Below are 9373 nucleotides of genomic sequence, written 5' to 3' on the forward strand. Positions count from 1 at the left end.
CGCCGGGGCAGGTGGGCAGGCCCATGTCAGAAATAAGTTTATTCCTTGAAGTAATATTACAATGCAAGAAAATGGTCTGTAACCATGGGAAAGGCTGATGTAAGTCATAATCAGTATGACTATTAAGTGTGCTGCAACTTGATTGGCTGTAACCTATATAAAAGAAATAACACCCTTGCATGGGTATGGTTTATGGCTAGTGGTTTGTGAAAGGTTGCAGTGGTGGATGTAATAGTAGTCATATGATAGTATTGTGGGTGGTTTGTTATTGTGGTTAAATGTAAAGGTCATAGTTTATTTAGAGCAGAGGTCCCCAACCTTTTTTGCACCAGGGACCGGCTTTAAGCTAGACCAATTTTCCACGGCCCGGTGGGGGGGGGGCCTTTGGTCATATGGGGGTGGGGTTATGGAGGGGTGGAGCTTAGTGACGCAGCCCTCCACACTTCTCCACAGGGCGGGGAGAATCAGGAGGCTCCTTTGGCGGCTGGGGGCTGCCTGGCTTTGTGATTTTGGCTGGGGGGGGGAGTTAGGAAGGTCCTACTTCTCCACCCCCCAGCCAAAAATTCAAAGCCTATCTGCTGGATACGGGCGATGAGTGGGACAGAGCGGCGCGGAAGCCTCTTGCAGCAGCTGCTACAGCCACCGGCTTCTGCGCCGCTCGTCCCACCCATCGCCCGTATCCAGCAGAAGCTGCTGCCTGAGTGCTCTTGGACGGCGGGATTCAAAGTACTGGGGTGGGGGGTGTCCCGACAGCCCCCCCACCCCAGTGCTTCGCCTCCCGCTGGGACAACCCCCACCCCAGCACTTTGAATCCCACCGGCCAAGAGCACTCGGGCAGCAGCTTCTGCTGGATACGGGCAATGGGTGAGACGAGCGGCGCGGAAGCCTCTTGCAGCAGCTGCCACAGCCACCGGCTTCGGCGCCGCTCGTCCCGCTCATTGTCCGTGTCTGGCAGAAGCTGCTGCCCGAGTGCTCTTGGCCGGCGGGATTCAAAGTGCTGGGGTGGGGGGTGTCCCAGCGGGAGGCGAAGCACTGGGGTGGGGGGGCTGTCAGGACACCCCCCACCCCAGCACTTTGAATCCCGCCGGCCAAGAGCACTCGGGCAGCAGCTTCTGCCAGACACGGGGAATGAGCGGGACGAGCGGCGCCGAAGCCGGTGGCTATGGCAGCTGCTGCAAGAGGCTTCCACGCCGCTCTGTCCCACTCATCGCCCGTATCCAGCAGATAGGCTTTGAGTTTTTGGCTGGGGGGGGGAGAGAAGTAGGACCTTCCTAAGTCCCCCCCCCCAGCCAAAAACTCAAAGCCTATCTGCTGGATACGGGCGATGAGTGGGACAGAGCGGCGCGGAAGCCTCTTGCAGCAGCTGCCACAGCCACCGGCTTCGGCACCGCTCGTCCCGCTCATCGCCCGTATCCAGCAGATAGGCTTTGAGTTTTTGGCTGGGGGGGGAGAAGTAGGACCTTCCTAACTCCCCCCCAGCCAAAATCACAAAGCCAGGCAGCCCCCAGCCGCCAAAGGAGCCTCCTGATTCTCCCCGCCCTGCCCGACGCCCCACCCTGTCCTGCATAATGTACTCTGCCGGGAGGGCAGCGGCGCCGCGGACCGGCTGGAAAACCCCAACGGCCTGGTCCCGGTCCGCGGACCGGCGGTTGGGGACCTCTGATTTAGAGAAACATTTTGCTAAGAAGAAAAGTAAAGAATATTTTTACAAGAAAGCCTGCTGCAGTGTTTTTCACGGAAGACTTCAATTAAGTATAGTTGTGAACTATGGCTAGTTGGCGGAGTTATCTTCCGCATGTACAAAACTCTCTCAACAGCCCACACGCAGGTTGCTACTACCGGTTTGACTAAACCAGTCTGAACCAGCTAAATATCATCTCTGGTCCTGTCTGACCTTTTCTTCTGTTCTTTCCTAAGTGTAGTTACATGATACTATGTGATTCTTATGTTCCACCAAATCATTTTAGTGCTGATTTAAATATATAACATAAAAATGGTATGATGGTGATTATTATTATAGGTTGAATTTAGTATTTTATCTTCTATCAATAAAAAAGTAATGTTAATAGTGGAACAGTCTTTAATAGTAGAGAAGAAAAAGTAATTATCATTTCTCTTTGGAGCCCTTCTGCTTAGTTATTGGAGTGTTATTCAATTGTTTGCAGTAGATTTTTATACTATGGGAAACTACATATGAGGCTCCCATTAACATAAATGACCTTTCCTCCTTTTCCATTGGCAGTGCCTCTCCTGAGTCCAGAGGTTACCCCAAAACAGAAAGGCATAGTTAAAATCTAAAGAAGGAAGAAGAAGAGAAGGAAGAAAATGTAATAGCTAATATACTGCTCAAAAAAAATAAAGGGAACGCTTAAATAACACATCCTAGGTCTGAATGAATGAAATAATCTCATTGAATACTTTGTTGCATAAAGTTGAATGTGCACAACAGCATGTGAAATTGATTGTCAATCAGTGTTGCTTCCTAAATGGACAGTTTGATTTCACAGAAGTTGGATTTACTTGGAGTTACAGTATATTGTGTTGTTTAAGTGTTCCCTTTATTTTTTGGACCAGTGTACATTGCACTAGGACAGTGTTTCTCAACCTTGGCAGTTTGAAGATGTGTGGACTTCAATTCCCAGAATTCCCCAGCCAGCATTGCTGGCTGGGGAATTCTGGGAGTTGAAGTCCACACATCTTCAAACTGCCAAAGTTAAGAGACACTGCACTAGGATTTTGATGTAACTGATATGCTTTTCCTTTTTTCTTATATTTGCTTTTTGAAGTTAAATTTTGAACATTGGAGGGATCCTAAATCCACAAACTATCTATCCTACATCTTTCTGAGCAATAGCCTCATGGTCAAATCCTAATATCTATAATTTACATTTCTTTTGTCCATTAGGTTTGCATTTTAGGTACTTCCTTAATAGGCCTAAGTAGAGTCATTGTATCATCACATAGTATCCTAAAGTGTGATTTGCACATGACTATGCAGACCAACAAAACCAAACTTAGAAAAAGGTAACAAGCCTAACATCAGAAAATAGATATATGCAATGTTTGCTGCCAACTCATGTAGATGTTTACTATCTGTAATTGTTTGCTGATTTAGCTGGCTGATAGGACACCTCTCAAATGCTATTTATTTGTGGTCAGTTGATAAACTCCCAGCCTTACCAATTTGTAACACCTATTTTCCTTGATTTGGTAACATTAGTTGATCATTCTCTATCTCTTTGGTCTTTACGCCATTTAGTCAGTGTTTTCCATGAAGGTCACAAAAGAGATCCTTGCAGCAGGAGGGGGAAAGTCAAAACTACTCACAATAACATAAAGATTAGTTTCCTCTGAAAGCAGAGCAAAAACAATGCATAAACTTGTCAATTATGATTCCTCAGTGTTTTTCCCTCCATTCTTCTGCTTGCTTTTGTATCATTTTATAATTCTATTTTTTGGAAGATCTCATCAACTCTGCCCACCATAACTTCCACAGTCTCCTCCTTCATCTTAGCCCTTTTGATCTTTCTTTATATATTTGTCTTGAAATTCATTCTTTATTCATCCATGGCCAAATTGCCCCAACACCTCAAAAATCTGTGGCTAGGGGGACCGTTACACAGGTTCACCTAGTGCACCAATTGTGACTTTACTTGGATCAGGAGGCTCTTCTCATGCCTTTATCACCTCACACATAGATTATTGCAACATTATGTAGGGTAATAGCAGTAGCATTCTTTCAATTATCTTCACATACATTCCATAGGTAAGTGACATCATTCGCCACGGCAAACTCAGCATGGCCAACTCACATCAGTCTACTTGGTGTGGAACAACTTGCCACAGTCAACACGTTGGCTGTGTCAAGTTGTCCCACAACAAGTTGGCTGCAGTGATTTGGCCATACCAAATGGGCCGTGGCAAATGGTGTCATTCACCACGGCCAACAAGAGTTGCACTACTGTCAAAGAAAGGGTGGAATAGAATAAAGAAAGGGTACAAAAAGAGCAATGAAATGAAATGTGAATGACAAACATTTAAAAAAATTACTTTGGCAAATAGGAATAGGTGTTATTAAATAGAGAATTAAATCATGTTCTCATTCCTACTGGTAAAGGACGAAACGAGAGTAAATTGCTAGATCAATATATTTTGCTCCATGTATGGAATTCTGCAACAATTTTTCTCATTACTGGTTTGTTCCTTCTTCTAGTCAGGTTGTAACAGAAGGCTTATTCCTCCATTAGACCAAGCATGAATAATCCATATATATAATTGTTCTGTCTGGGTCACTCCAGAAGCCAATACCAACCCAAAAAGAGAAGCCAGACACACTGGTAAAAGGCAAAGGCAGTTTTATAAAATTCAAGAAAAACACAGGTAACAGAAAATGTCCTTACAAACAGGAAAATGCTGTATCTTCAGATATATCCACGAAGGCCAAAAGTCCATGCAGCAATACAGAATTCTTGCTGCCAAGCCAAGGCTGTAGATAGCAGACCTACACCTCCCACAGATCTTCCAAAGCTGCTGGGCCACAAGCCAGGAACAGAGACGCCGAGAAACAAGACAGGATAACGCCACTTCAAACTGATAACACTCCACATGGCTTCAAGGGCTTGCCTGCCTTTTAAACCCTGCTGATGAGGACTACACCCAAACCCAGCTGTTTCTAATTCAATGGTGATAATATTTCTTTAACTGCTCCTTTCGTTGCTCTGAACGTCTCTGTCTCATGTCAATGACAGCTTGTGCATCATCACCTAATGACTCCAAGCTACTGGCTAGGGAGAGCCCCCCCCCCCCCCGGGGCTCTCATGCTGTTCTCCTTCATCCCATTCCTGATTTTCCTCTCCCCCGTCTGACTGTTCAGCCCCCTCCTCTGCGCTGTCATCCTCCTCCGGGCATGGAGCCAGCAGAGACACAGCCGGTCCCTGAGCAGCCTCAGGCTGAACCACAACATATAATAATCCGAATGGCCCTATAAGCCATTTTCGTATCTGCTTTTAACATTCCATCCTCCTTCCTCAAGATCAATTGGAAAATCCCTGACAAAAACTAATCTACTTTGAAGATAGGTAAGGGCCTTGTTGAGACTATAGAATTGATTTATTTTTTTTACAAGATTATTCATTTAACCTCCTCATCAAGATATGACTCAGGGAGGCATACATAACCAATTACAATTACAAGCTAATAAAACTGCATAAGAAAACAATAATCCAGAAAAACATGCAAACACATAAAGTGCTGGAGAGAGAAAAAAAGTCATCCAACAAGTCGTATCACTCTCAGACCCAAAGCCTGAGGAGAAAAAAAACACATATTTTTAATATCTTTCTAAAGATAGACAGGATCGGGATCAACAGGGGTAACATTATTCTCTTCCTGATGGTTGGGAAATTGTGAAACCCCCACCTTTCATCAAGCTTCTAATTGTTAATCAAAATTCAGTTTTGATTTTCATGTTACTGAAATCACCTCATCACCTCGAGGTTCGATTACTGCAATGCTCTCTACATGGGGCTACCTCTGAAAAGCGTTCGGAAACTTCAGATCGTGCAGAATGCAGCAGCGAGAGCCATCATGGGGCTTCCAAGATTCGCCCATGTTTCTTCAACACTCCGTGGCTTGCATTGGCTGCCGATCAGTTTCCGGTCACAATTCAAAGTGTTGGTCATGACTTTTAAAGCCCTACATGGCAATGGACCAGATTACCTCTGGAACCGCCTGCTACCGCACGAATCCCAGCGACTGATAAGGTCCCACAAAGTTGGCCTTCTCCGGGTCCCGTCGACTAAACAATGTCGTCTGGCGGGACCCAGGGGAAGAGCCTTCTCTCTGGCAGCCTCGGCCCTCTGGAACCAACTCTCCCCGGAGATTAGAACTGCCCCCACCCTCCCTGTCTTTCGTAAACTACTCAAGACTCATTTATACCACCAGGCATGGGGGAGTTGAGATAGCTCTTCCCCCTAGGCCATTACAAGTTATGCATGGTATGTTTGTGTGTATGTTTGGTTTTATAATAGGAGTTTTTAGTGTTTTTTATTATTGGATTGTACATGTTGTGTTTATTATTGTTGTTAGCCGCCCCGAGTCTGCGGAGAGGGGGGCGGCATACAAATCCAATAAATTATTATTATTATTATTATTATTATTATTATTATTATTATTATTATTATTACTGTATTATTATTATTATTCCAAAGGGCACAGCCCAAGGAGGTACATTGGCCCCTCTTTTCCTGATGGTTGGGAAATTGGGAACCCCCCCTTTCATCAAGCTTCTAATTGTTAATCAAAATTCAGATTTGATTTTCATGCTACTGATTTTAAATTTGTCTTGATTTTTATTATATTGTGCTGATTCTTAAATTCTAAAATAATAATATTCATTTCTAATTGCTGTAAGGTACCTTGGATGTTCATTAGATGAGAGCCACTGTTGATTGAGTTGGGTGGCCTTAGAAATCTAAATTTAAATAAATATCTCTGCGACCAAATTGGCAGAGCGCCAAACAAAGAAGGGGAAATATCTTTCTATATTTCATCTAGAAACAAAACTGGTGCACAATATTTCAGGATAAATAAACATGTCATTAAGTATTTTAAACACATACACAGAGAGAGAAAGAGGTCCCCAAAACAAAGCACGCATAAGAAAACATGCCTAAACTAGCCCCTGCTATCTAAAATGTTCTCATGAGACATGCTACTTGGCAGTGGGTTGCTCCAGGTTTGGCCCAGTTCTGTGAACTGGTAGCAGCAGCATCGGGAGGCTCCGCCCATCGCCTGGGACACTTCTGTGCATGCAATGGCATTTAGTAATGCTACTGTTCTACCTACTGAAATCTCAAGCTTGCTCACTTTCAGATGTCTGGAATTCAACTCCCAGAATTCCTCAGAATTCCTTAGCCAGCCTGGACGTTGAAGTCCATGTATCTGAAAGTGGCCAAGGTTAAGAAACACTGTATTAAAGTCATCTGAGAAATCATATGGAATAATCAATTCTTTAATTTTCCAGAAATGCAAGCCTTTTCTGTATAACTCATGATAGTTTCACAACGTTGGAAAATGGAATTGTAGAGTGTAAGTACAGTGGTACCTCTTCTTAAGAATGCCTCTACTTAAGAACTTTTCTAGATAAGAACCGGGTGTTCAAGACCTTTTTGCTTCTTCTTAAGAATCATTTTCTACTTAAGAACCCGAGCCCGGAAAAATTTCCCAGGAAATTTGAAAGTGGCACAAAGGCTTGGCCAGTTTCCTGCCATTCCTCCTTTAATCCTGGCCATCTCAGGCTTTTCTGGGCTGCCAGAGGAGCCTTTTGGTGGCACTTAAGGAGGCTTTGGCAGTCTAGAGCGAACAAAGCATTTTCCTTTCTCTGGGTGCTTGGAGAGGGAATAAACCTCTGCCAGCGCCCAGAGAAAAGAAACAGTCCCTTCACTCTGGGCAGCCGAGGAGTCACCACAGCAAAGGAAAGGTGCCAGCTACAAAGCGAGTGAGCGAGAAGAGAGGTGAGCCCTTCAGCATGGGAAGGAAGAGGCAGCAGGTAGCAGCAGCAGCAACCAGTGTATGGGATGCAGCCTCACGCCAGGTGTATTGGAGGCGTGTGCTCCTCCTTGCTGCCTCAGAATCCCTCTTTTTTTTTTTTAAGCCTTAAAGTTTTGGATTTTTCTGATTCACCTCACCTCACCTTCTTCCTTTGGCAGCAACTCTCCTCCTCTTCTTCCTCCTCCTCTTCCTCCCACTCAAATTCCAAGCTTTTATTTCTTTCCTAATGGGTTTGCACACATTATTTACTTTTACATTGATTCCTATGGGAAAAATTGCTTAAGAACTTTTCTACTTAAGAACCTGGTCACGGACCGAATTAAGTTCTTAAGTAGAGGTACCACTGTATGTGATTGCTAATCATGTTTCTTTTTCCCTCTTTATGCAAGAGACATAAAGGAAAAGAGGAATCAGTGGAATTTATACAAAGTAAGTTAAACTTGATTATTTATACCAGAGGTGGGTTATTCCCAGTTCGCACTGGTTCTATAGAACTGGAAGCACACTGCTGGTGATGTCATGGTTCTGTCGGTGCCGGTTCTTGGATGCTGCCATCTTTTGGAGGGGTGAATATTTTTTAAAATTTTTGGGTGGGGAACCTTTTGCTGATTTTTTTTCCTTCTGCACATGTGCAGAAGCTGAGTTTCTGACACTGCACATGCACCGCCATCTTGTTTTCAGGGTTTTTGGGGTGGGTGTGAATTTTTATCACTGCGCATGCATGCACAGGGCATGGCCATGCAACATGCAATGTGCATGCAGCCACATAATGCAGGAGGAAGCAACTGGTACTGAGATAAGTTAGAACCCACCCTTGCTTTGTACCTGTTAAAATTCACCCCCATTCCTACAGTAGAGCATTCCATTCTAAATATTATTCTTTATGTCAGGTAGGAAATTACAATTTCAATTGCATGTTTTTGTTCTACCTTTTTAGATGTTAGCTTAGGGCAAGAGGAAATAAAATCTGTAAAAAGTGCAGCAATTAAAAGTGTTGGGCCTGGAGTCTTCAGCTAAACACTGGTTGATCTCTTGCCAGTCGTTTTCTCTCAACTCAAGTAATCTCTTACGGAGAATAACTTCTACTTTGAGCATTTGAATAAAAAGAGGTGCGTGAATCCAATAACACTTGGGGTGTTTTTAGATAAGTCATCTATTATGCCTTTACATTGCCTTAGTCCAGTGTTTCCCAACGTTAGCAACTTGAAGATATTTGGACTTCAACTCCCAGAATTCCCCAGCCAGTGGATGCTGCTAGCTATGTTGACTGGAGTGGTGTCTGGAGGTTCTTCCTTACCTTCTGTCATTCAAGATACCCATCGGCTGAGACCACAGGAAAATTGTTAGATCGTTTCAGAAAAGAAACGTTGTGGTTCTTTGGGTAAATAGAAAAGGAATGGGTAGGAAGTGTTCTGCCGGGCTCTCTGATAGAAGCCTCCCGAAAATTCAAAGATACAAATTTCAGACACACACACGTTTGAAAATTCAAAACAATGTTCTTTATCACAAAAGTCAAAATAAACTAAGCACTCTTTTTGTATTGCAAAGAGCACTCTTCCCAAAACAACCAGGTAGGCTGTACAATTTCCCTAAGCAGTCATTAAGTACTTAGCCAGCAGCTGTGGAGTAACTTCACACCCCTTCTTCTTCCAACGAAGGGAGACATACACACACACACGCTGCTCTGCTTTGGTTTAAAAGGTGTGAAAAAGCACACAAGATTCCTGACGAAACTGCAACAGATATTTTTCCACAATGGCCAAGCCCACATGCTGCTATTTATAGCAGCAGCCCTAATTACTGGAGCCCCACCCAAACACAG

The sequence above is a fragment of the Erythrolamprus reginae genome, chromosome 1, assembly GCF_031021105.1.
Source record: "Erythrolamprus reginae isolate rEryReg1 chromosome 1, rEryReg1.hap1, whole genome shotgun sequence".
Classification (NCBI taxonomy): domain Eukaryota; kingdom Metazoa; phylum Chordata; class Lepidosauria; order Squamata; family Dipsadidae; genus Erythrolamprus; species Erythrolamprus reginae.